Source organism: Arachis ipaensis, chromosome B6, assembly GCF_059453495.1.
Source record: "Arachis ipaensis isolate K30076 ecotype BB chromosome B6, ASM5945349v1, whole genome shotgun sequence".
NCBI classification, from domain to species: domain Eukaryota; kingdom Viridiplantae; phylum Streptophyta; class Magnoliopsida; order Fabales; family Fabaceae; genus Arachis; species Arachis ipaensis.
Genome location: NC_142441.1, coordinates 126,816,303 through 126,826,072, shown reverse-complemented (window position 1 = coordinate 126,826,072; position 9,770 = coordinate 126,816,303). Strand labels below are relative to the sequence as shown.

The 9,770-nt window shown below is 37.5% G+C and overlaps 1 non-coding gene across 1 annotated transcript; it reads right to left on the bottom strand.

The window, feature by feature from the left end:
- Positions 1–7,914: 7,914 nt before the first annotated feature.
- Positions 7,915–8,019, bottom strand: LOC148562663 (small nucleolar RNA R71). The gene has a single exon (XR_015886351.1). It is a non-coding gene; the product is annotated as a small nucleolar RNA R71 (small nucleolar RNA).
- Between the last annotated feature and the right edge of the window lie 1,751 nt (positions 8,020–9,770).

The window sequence follows — 9,770 nt, the reverse complement described above, 5'->3', positions numbered from 1 at the left end:
TATGTTATTTGAAGCTCTCAATCGATAGTAGTTGTACATAATAAAGTCCAAAAGTAAAATGATGTTTAGAGCCATTTTGGGTTGTATTATTTGGATGAATAGATTTTGGGTATGAGTTAACACTAGGATTGGTTTCTACTGTATGAAAAGTGGATGAGGCAATAACTTAAGAGTCCTATGGGGTGATCCTTTTGCTTGTTTTTTGGAGAAAATGTTTTTTTTCGATTAAAAAAAAATCTTTTTATATATAATTATAAAAAAGTTTTGATTTGATTTTTTTGGAAGTTTTGTTATTTATTTTTTGTTTTTAAGAATGTCTCTAAAGTTAAAATAAATTTTTAAAATGATGTTTCTATTAAAAGTATTAGTTTTTGAATAAATTTTATTCGATAAAAATTTTATATTAGATTCCATCGGTTTATGTTTTATCTAAATTTTATATTTTTATTGAAATCACAATAGTTTAAATTAGAGTAGTTTTAAAAATAAATCAAATAGATACAATATAAATTGCAACTGTCTGGATTAGATTATAAAATAAAATCGAACGAAATCAATCTAAATTATAATATATTATATTGATTTTTTTTGGATCGATTCAAACAATATTGTACGCACACTGATAATTAATTCAATTTTTTATTTTATTTAAAATTTATCTTCATATAAAATCAATAATTAAAAATATTGTTTCGAGGGTTACCTGAAACTGGGTTATTTTTGGGTTTGAATGTAAGGTCTAGACTCTTTATGGGCGACTTTTGTTGATGCCGAGATGTGAGTTCCTTGTGAGGTGGTACCTGTAAGGGACTTCGATGTTTAAGTTAGCAAAGGTTTAAGTAGGTTTTTAGTTGATGTGGTCCTGAATAAACTTGAGGATGTCAGTGTATTTATAGTAGAATAGATAATCACCTTTTAGTGTAATTCTATCTTTAATGGTAGATAACCATTCCCTTTTTCTAGAAAATTTTTTGAGATTTTTCTTATAGATAAATAAGAGAAATCTTAGGAGTTAGTTAATTGTTTAGATAAGTAGGGCTGAACTGCTGTCGTCGCGCCCGAGCTCTATGAGGTCGGGTAGATGTGGTGGAAGTAGGATATCTTAATTGGACCTTTATTCATTTTGGGCCTGACTATGTTTTTGGGTCAGGGTATGAATAGTGCCCCTATTTGAGTTCGAGCTTTATGAGGTTGGACTCGAGCATTTGTAGATCAGGCTGGTTTCTTGTGAGTTAGCACATCGGGTCAGGAACACTGTTTTTCTTGGGATCAGGTCGGGTACTCGACGTGTTTTAAAATTTGAGGCGTTACGTCTTTTTATAATCCTACACACGTTATTTTATGGTTACCTTAGTAACTGTGCAAGTCATAAATACCCAAACTCTTTCTCTTTTTTCTTTTTTCGCTTCTTCTTCTGTATTGTTGCCTTCTTCGTTCTCTCTCAAAAATTCTTCATAACTTCTTTTACATTTCAAGGTTTCTCTTCTTTGAATTTCTGTTTGGAAAATTTTTCACGGTTGTTGGTGGTTCTTGGATCGCCCGTATCTTGCTATTCAAGTGCCCTTTCTCTACTTCACATTCTATCAAAGTTGGCGTTTTAACCTTTGAATTTCTTTCTATGTTTTAGGTGATATGCTTCTGCTTTGAATTTATTTTTGTTACTTTGGAGATGATTCTTTGTTCGTTTGATGATTTTGGGTCATGTTTGAAAATCAAATTTAAAAATTTTGCTTCTTTCTTGGATTTTAATTGTTATTGTTGCTGTGAATTTGAGTGTTGTGTTGTCCCCAAATTGTGCCATTTTATCTATTGAAGGTGGCACCATTTTCATTTTTGGTAATGTGGTGTGTTTGTTTTGCATATGAGAGGTTGTAAGAACTATAACGTTCTTTTGTGTTGTTGAAGATGATCCGACCTCTTGTGACTTTGTCTAAAAGTTTATGTTGTTTTGCCTGACTTGCCGACTTGTAGTGATGATTTTTCTTTTGTTATATTGTAGGTATAGCTTTTATGTCTCGTTCAGTAATCCTCAACATGTCATCTAAAATCTCGCCCGACCTGACCTGGGTAGATATATCCGTTCTTTCTGCCATTCTTGTTATTGATAACGAATATGCTGAGACCTTTCGTAGGCATCATAGGTTGTGTATGAGTCAGGAAGATGAGAGGAAGTATGAAATCGTAGTTGCCGATCCTGAAGAGAGGATTTGTTTCTCCCGAGTTGACAAGTCGGAGCGCCATTTTAGATACATGTATGAGTGCTTTTTCACAAGGTTGGGAGTTAGTCTTCCTTTTACCAACTTTGAATCCGAGGTTCTTAGGCTATGTAAATTTGCCCTTTTCCAGCTTTACCCCAACTTTTGGGGTTTTCTGAAAATTTATCAACTTTTCTGCCATGAACTTGATGTCCCTCCTTCTCTTAAAGTTTTCTTTTACCTTTTTGTACTTACCAAACCTTTTAGCTCTAAGAAGCAGGGCTAGGTCTCCTTCCGATCTGTTCAAGGGAGGAAGGTCTTTGCCATTTTTGATGATTCTTTCCACGACTTCAAAAATTACTTTTTTAAAATTTGATCTGTTGAGGGTGTCCGACCTTTCTTTCTGGATGAGAGAGATAAGCCTCTTTTTAGCTTGTATTGGGAGGAGAACCCTGTAGTTATTAAATATAGCTCGGATAACATGGACGAGATTGAAGAGGGTGTAGTCGCCTTATTCTAGGAGTGTTGGGGCTGAGCTCCTAATTTAGACACCAAAAAATATTTAGGAAATCAAAGCCAAATCCAATCCAAGCTAGGTAGCATTCTTTTTCATATTGTAGATATAATTTTATTGATTGTTTTATTGGCTAATGTAGTCCGACTTTGATGTTGTGCAAAAAAGATGATTGGTAAGTCAGCTGCCCTAAAAACTCTTCGCACAGCCAAGAAGAATGCTGCTGCCTGAGTTATTCAACTGAAAGAGGTCGGCCAATCTGGTGACCTTTCTCCCTCTCAGTCAGACTCGGGTGCCTCCAGCTCTGTTAAGGTTATTTTCGATCCTCCTCCTCCTACTCCTTCTGTTGGCTCCGCTAACCAGACAATTCCCCTGTTGCCTCCATTTCCTGAGCCAAAGCCTAAAAAATGTAAAAACTTATGAGTCTGGAAGTGTTTATGAATCGGGCTTTGATGGTATAGAGTTTTTTTGAGAAACACATCCTTCCACATAGTTTTATTAGTATGGATGATGTTTCTACTAAGAACCACCTTCAAGTACTTGCCCGAAGTGGAATTTGGACGGTCGAGGTGTGTTTTGCCTTGCTGAGGGAATTAGAGAAGACCCCTCTTGGCGCCAGTCGGCACATTTTGGTTGACCTGCAAGCTAAAGTGGCGTCTTTGAGGGAGTCCAAAAAGGAGTGGAAGGGTGAAAGAGAGTCGCTTGTTTCCGACCTCTCAAAAACTCGGGAAAGGGTAAAACAGTTCGAGGCCGCCTGTGCCATGGAGGAAGGTTTAAAAAAGAAGGCTGAAGAAAGTTATACTAGGATTTTTTGGGAGAAATTGGATTTGATGGATGAGGTCGCCAAGTTAAGAAAAAAAAATATGCAAATCTGGAGGAGACTATAGCTGAGGGCATGGACGAGTTAGTCGAGAACTTGAAAGCCCAGTTTCGAGTTGTAGCTCCCGGAGTAGACCTCTCCCTTATTAATTCCGACATTGTCATGGTTGATGGGAAGATCGTCCTTCCTCCCAAAGACGAGGAAGACACTTCCATGCCTGATCCAAAGACTTCGGGAGTCCGAGTTGAGGAAGCCTCTGAGAGCTTTCCAACTCAGTTGGATGACGAGCCCCTTTCTTAGCCTGAAACTCTTCCGACCTCTTCAGTGCAACCCAAAGACATCTCCAACATGACTTCCAATGAACAAATCCCTCCTCCTCAATTTCAATTTCAAAAATATTGGATGACCCGACCTATGGGTCTTTATGAACAATTGACTTTGTAATAGCTGTAGTTTGAACAATTTTTCTTTTGCTACTTTAAAAACTTTTCGCCATTATTTTGATATGTGAAAGTTTTTTGTATGAATGAATGTTTTCCAAATCATCCTTTCTTGGATTGCCTTAGTTGGCGTAGCTGTTTCTGTAGTTTTGTAACTTAATTGAATTTTTGATAAATCACTCAATGATTTTTCTTTGATATTAGTGGTCGAGTTGTTTTTTGAGAGCATTTTCCCAAGTCTCAAAGGATGTTGGTCAGTGTAGGTCGGACTTAGCTATTTGTCCTTCCCTTTGTAAGATCGAGATTCTATTTTTCCTTAATTAATTGTGCTCCAACTTTAAATAGTCGATTTTAAAAAGTTACTTTTTGCGATTCATTTTGGGCTCACCTCTTTTTAAGTTTTAATAAGGTGGACCACGATTTGCTTATATAACTTCTTACACTAATTTGAACCTCATCGCTTCATCTTGCCGACCACCTAGGTTAGACAATGATTTTTGTAACACCCTTACTGCCAGAATGTCACGCTTTCAGTTGCACCACTCTGATAGTGAGGACATTACGATAACATACATATATTTATTAATAAAATAGGAGCCTTTAAACTAAAAACATATCGATTTTTTTTAAACCGGAAATACTTTTTCTTAAAAATGTATGTACACAACAACAACAACAACAACAACAACAACAACAACAACAACAACAACAACAACAATCATCATCATCATCATCATCATCATCATCATCATCATCATCATCATCATCATCATCAAGGTTCTTATACAAATAACTCATAAACCATAACATGTCATTACAATCACGACTCCTATCCCTTTTTACAAAACATAATAATAACGGCGAGGGAAAATAATCACTAAGCCAATACAACAATATCGTATAAGCAAAAACGCAATAAACTCTTCATAAGCTTCTTCGTCCGTTTTCTGAAAAGAGAAGTCTGTAGGGCTGAGAACCTAATGATGCGTGCGCATCTTTAGTGTTTTTCCTTCTTAATTTTAATTGATTTATAAAGAATTTATGTGGATAATCAATGAATTTAATGTTAGAATGGATATTACTTTGATTAGTTGAATTTCATTGATCACAGGAAATTTTAGAAGGAAAACAGAAAGAAACAGAACAAAAAAGATGCTAGAGATCAACAAACAGAAATTCCCTGAAAAATACAGAAAGCTTCTTGGAAGGTGCAAAAAGCTGTCTGGAAGAAGGAGAAGTGAGGGTGCGAAACTGGAGATCTCACGTACTACGTCCCCCACATGTTACATGTCACGCGTACGCGTGAGGCACGCATACGCGTGACCATCAATTCACGTAGTACGCTGAAGCTTTCAAGTACTACGCTGGGGATAATTTCCATGTCACGCATACGCATGCAGCGCGCGTACGCGTGACCATCACTTTTCACGTAGTGTGCTGAAAGATCCCACGTACAACGCAGCTGTCACGCGTACGCTTACATTATGCGTACGCGCAACAAGGTACTTTTGGATATCATGCGTAAGCGTGACGTAGGGCTGGAAGTGAGCCGAGCTGAGTCGAGCTAGGCCAAGCTCAAGATTGGCTCACGAAAATTGAGCTTAGCTCACGGCTCAGCTCATTAACAATCGAGCTTATTTCTTAAGCTCAAGCTCGGCTCACCAAAAGCTCACGAGTTGGCTCGAGCTCACGAGCTGGCCCAAATAAGAGAAACATAGATACAAAATCTATAATTTTATATCAATAAATTATAACTTATATATTTTTAAAATATTTGAAAAGATCAATTTTATATATTGTTTATCTATCAATAAATTATAAATTTTTTATTTATGTCCTATATTAAAATTATATGTAAAAAATAAATATAATATTAAATAATTAAGATTGTTATAATATATATATAATCGAGTCAGCTCACGAGTTAATGAGCTGAGCTTATCCAAGCTCAAGCTCGACTCATTTAATTTATGAGCTCAATTTCAGGCTCAAGCTTGGTTCACCAGCTCACGAGCTTAGCTTATCGAGCTCGAGCTGGCTCATGAGTTGGCTTGACTCACTTCCAGCCCTAAGCGTGAGGCACGCGTACGCGTGACACTTCACGTTGTACGTGAGCCCACAGAAGACACTCCAGGGCTAAGTTTGTATACCACGTACAATTTGGAACAAGCCAAGTACTATGCAGGCCTTACTGCCTCTTCCAGAACCTCAATTCAAGACTTTCTGTTCTTCAAAATTTCAAATCTTTGAGGGATCACTCACAAGCTCATTAATGCTGACCGTTATAAAAGATCACAAGCAATTAAGAAAGATATCTTTTCGGTGGAGAATAATTAGGAAATAGATTTGATTCTATTTTAGCTTTGATTTTATTTTAATAAAAATTTGAATTTGGAATTAGGGTTAGTACTTAAGGAGAAGGAGACTCTCTTTGGGAGTTTCTTCGGTACTTTTGAGTTTTAATTTTCTTAAGGATTTTAAGAACAAGCATGAGTTTCTAATTCTCATCGGTTAAGGTTAGGAGCTCTTTTAGTATTATGGATTAATGCAATAACTTTTCTATTTCTAATTTATGAAATTGATTCCTCTTTAAGAAACGGTTTCGTTCTTCATATCAAAGGGTTTGAATATGTTGGGAAACAATTCTTTTCTGACTTGAATTTTCTTAATCTCTTGGAAAATTGATTAATTGAATTATGCTTGAAAACCGATTCTCATAATTTGTAAGTTTCAAAACTGGTTTGATAAGTGACATAGAATCAACTAGGTTAAACTCTTATGAATTGTGTGGTTTTAAATTAGAAACATTCATAAACTCTTTTCCTGATTAAGTGACTAAGGAATTAGCATTTAATTAGGTTAAAGGAAAATTGAATCACGAAGGGATTGAGGTTTAATTACTAATAATTTTCCATAAAAAAATCGTTGCATGATTAGCATAGAAAGTGAAAAGTGTTGATTCAGATGACTAACATCTCTGAAACCTTAACTTTCTCAATTATATAATTCTCTCAACTCACTGTCTACTTTGTTTTTATTTCGTTTACTTTCTATTTAAGCTTAAATCCATTCAAAACCCTAATTTGCTAGTCTGACTAGATTAATCGATTGATTTCTCTTGCTTAATCCGTTAATCCTCGTGTGATCGACCCTCACTCACCTGAGGTTATTACTTGATTCGACTAGATGCACTTGCTGGTGTTTTGTGGATTGTAAAATCCACATCAAGTTTTTGGCGCCGTTGCGGGGATTAATTGTGGTTAACTACCGATCAATTGATCACTTAGATTAGACCTTTTATTTTTTCATTTGTTTATTGCTTCATTTATTTTCCCCCTGGGAATTCTCTTCACACAGTGAAGAGGGTTCCAATTTGATTTCCTTGTTATTTTTGTCTATGTAGAAAACAGGGATATAGAACCGCTTCAGTACAATCCTGAGATTGAAAGAACTCTTCAGCGGTAGAGACAACAAGCTAGAAATCAAAGAGTTGAAGAAGAGACTGAAGAAGTGGTTGAGGAAGAATCCCCTGAGCCACAAATGGCAGAGAACGTGAATAATAATGTCAACCCACCTAGAAGGACTCTCGGATATTACATTAATCCTAATCCAGATAGTTGTGGAAGCAGTATCATTACACCTACTGTCTGAGCCAACAATTTTGAATTGAAGCCACAGCTGGTCACATTGGTTCAATAGAACTTCCAATTCAGTGGAAGCCCACAGGAGGATCCGAATTTGTTTATTTCTAACTTTCTACAAATCTGTGATACGGTCAAAACAAATGGTGTCTCATCTGAAGTGTACCGTCTACTTCTATTCCCTTTCGCTGTAAGGGATCGGGCCAAATAGTGGCTAGAGAATCAACGCAAGGAGAGCATAGCCACATGGGAGGATTTGGTCACTAAGTTCCTAAACAAATTCTTCCTGCCTCAGAGGCTCACCAAGCTCAGAACTGATGTTTAGACCTTCAGACAGCAAGAAGGAGAATCCATATATGAAGCTTGGGAGAGGTTTAAAGAGATGCTCAGAAAGTGCCTCATATTGCTTCAGACAAGTCGGACTTTCCATCTCAAGTATTGCTTTACATTTGTCCGGGTTGGCTTCGATGCCCCTTTGGGTGAGCATGAAGCCTAAGAACTTCCCGGCTTCCACTGCAAACGTGCATTTTGAGGGATTTAGTCTCATCCCATATTTCCTGATTGTGTTGAATACCTCGGCTAAGTCAGACAAGAGATTAGTGTCTTTTTTTTTTGTTTTGACGAGCATGTCATCAACATATACCTCCATTAACTTACTGAGGAGGGATGAAAACACCGTATTCATTAGCTGTTGATAGATGGCTCCAGTATTGTTTAATCCAAGAGGCATCACCACATAACAACAGTTGGCCTTTGGAGTGATAAAAGAGGTCTTCTCTTGGTCTAACTTGTACATCAGGATTTGGTTGTATCTCGAGTATGTGTCCATAAAAGACAAGTGTTGATACCCTGAAGCTGAATCCACCAATGCATCAATGCTGGGGAGTGGGTATGGGTCTTTAGGACAGGCTTTATTGAGGTCGGTATAATCGACACACATTCTCCACTTCTCGTTCTGTTTTTTCACGAGTACCACATTAGCCAACCACAGAGGGTATTTTACCTCTCTTATGAATCTGGCTTCTAATAAAACTTGCACTTGCTCTTCCACGACTTGTGCTCTTTCAGAGCTGAGCTTTCGTCGCTTTTCTTGAACATGTCGTGAGCTCGGGTAGACAGCGAGCTTGTGACTCATGAGATCGGGGTGTATCCCAGGCATGTCGGAGACTCTCCAAGCAAAGAGATCAGAGTTTTGTTGTAAGAGTTTAACGAGATCAGCTTTTAATTCTTTATCCAAGTTGGCTCTTATGCTTGCTGTTTTCTCTGCCTGATCCCCGATTTGAACCTCTTCAGTATTTTCACTGGGTTGTGGTCATAGTTCTTCTCGTACTCGGACACCACGAAACTCAATGGTGTTAACTTCTTTTCTCTAATGCTTCTCTATAGATTCAAGCTTTCATTATAACATTTTTTCTCCAACCTCTGATCTCCTATTATGGTAGTGATTCCCTCTGAAGTAAAAAATTTCATGCAGAGATGAGGAGTGGACACGACCGTAGCTAGTCGGTTTAAGGTTATTCGACCTATCAAGGCATTGTAGGCTGATGCTACGTCGACCAGAATGTAGTCGATGCTCAAAGTTTTAGATTTCACACCTTTACCAAGAGTGGCATGCAACGGGATGAAGCCATGAGGTCGAATGAGCGTGTCTCATAACTAGAAAAGGTTGTTGGGATAGGCTCTCAGCTTTTTCTCTTTTAACCCGAGCTTGTCGAAGGTAGGTTTGAATAATATGTTAGTTGAGCTCCCCTGATCTACCAGAGTTCTGTGAAAATTTGCATTAGCAAGTATCATTGTGATCACAACAGGATCGTCATGACCAGGGGTCACCCATTGTGCGTCTTCTTTGGTGAATGAGATTGTGGCCAAGTCGGGAACTTTATATTCTTTGCCGACTTAGTAGACTTCTTTTAGATGTATTTTTCAAGAAGACTTGGTTACTTCTCCTCCTGCAAATCCTCCAACTATCATATGGATGTGCCTATCAGGGATTTGTGGTGGCCGGTCTCATCAACCCATGTCTTTGTTAGCCCTCTTCCTTTTTTACGGATCGTTCGACCTTTCTGTGAGGTACTTTTCTAACCGATATTCTCTAGCCAGTTTTTCTATCACGTTTTTCAGGTCATAGCAATTGTTGGTAGAATGCCCATATAGTTTGTG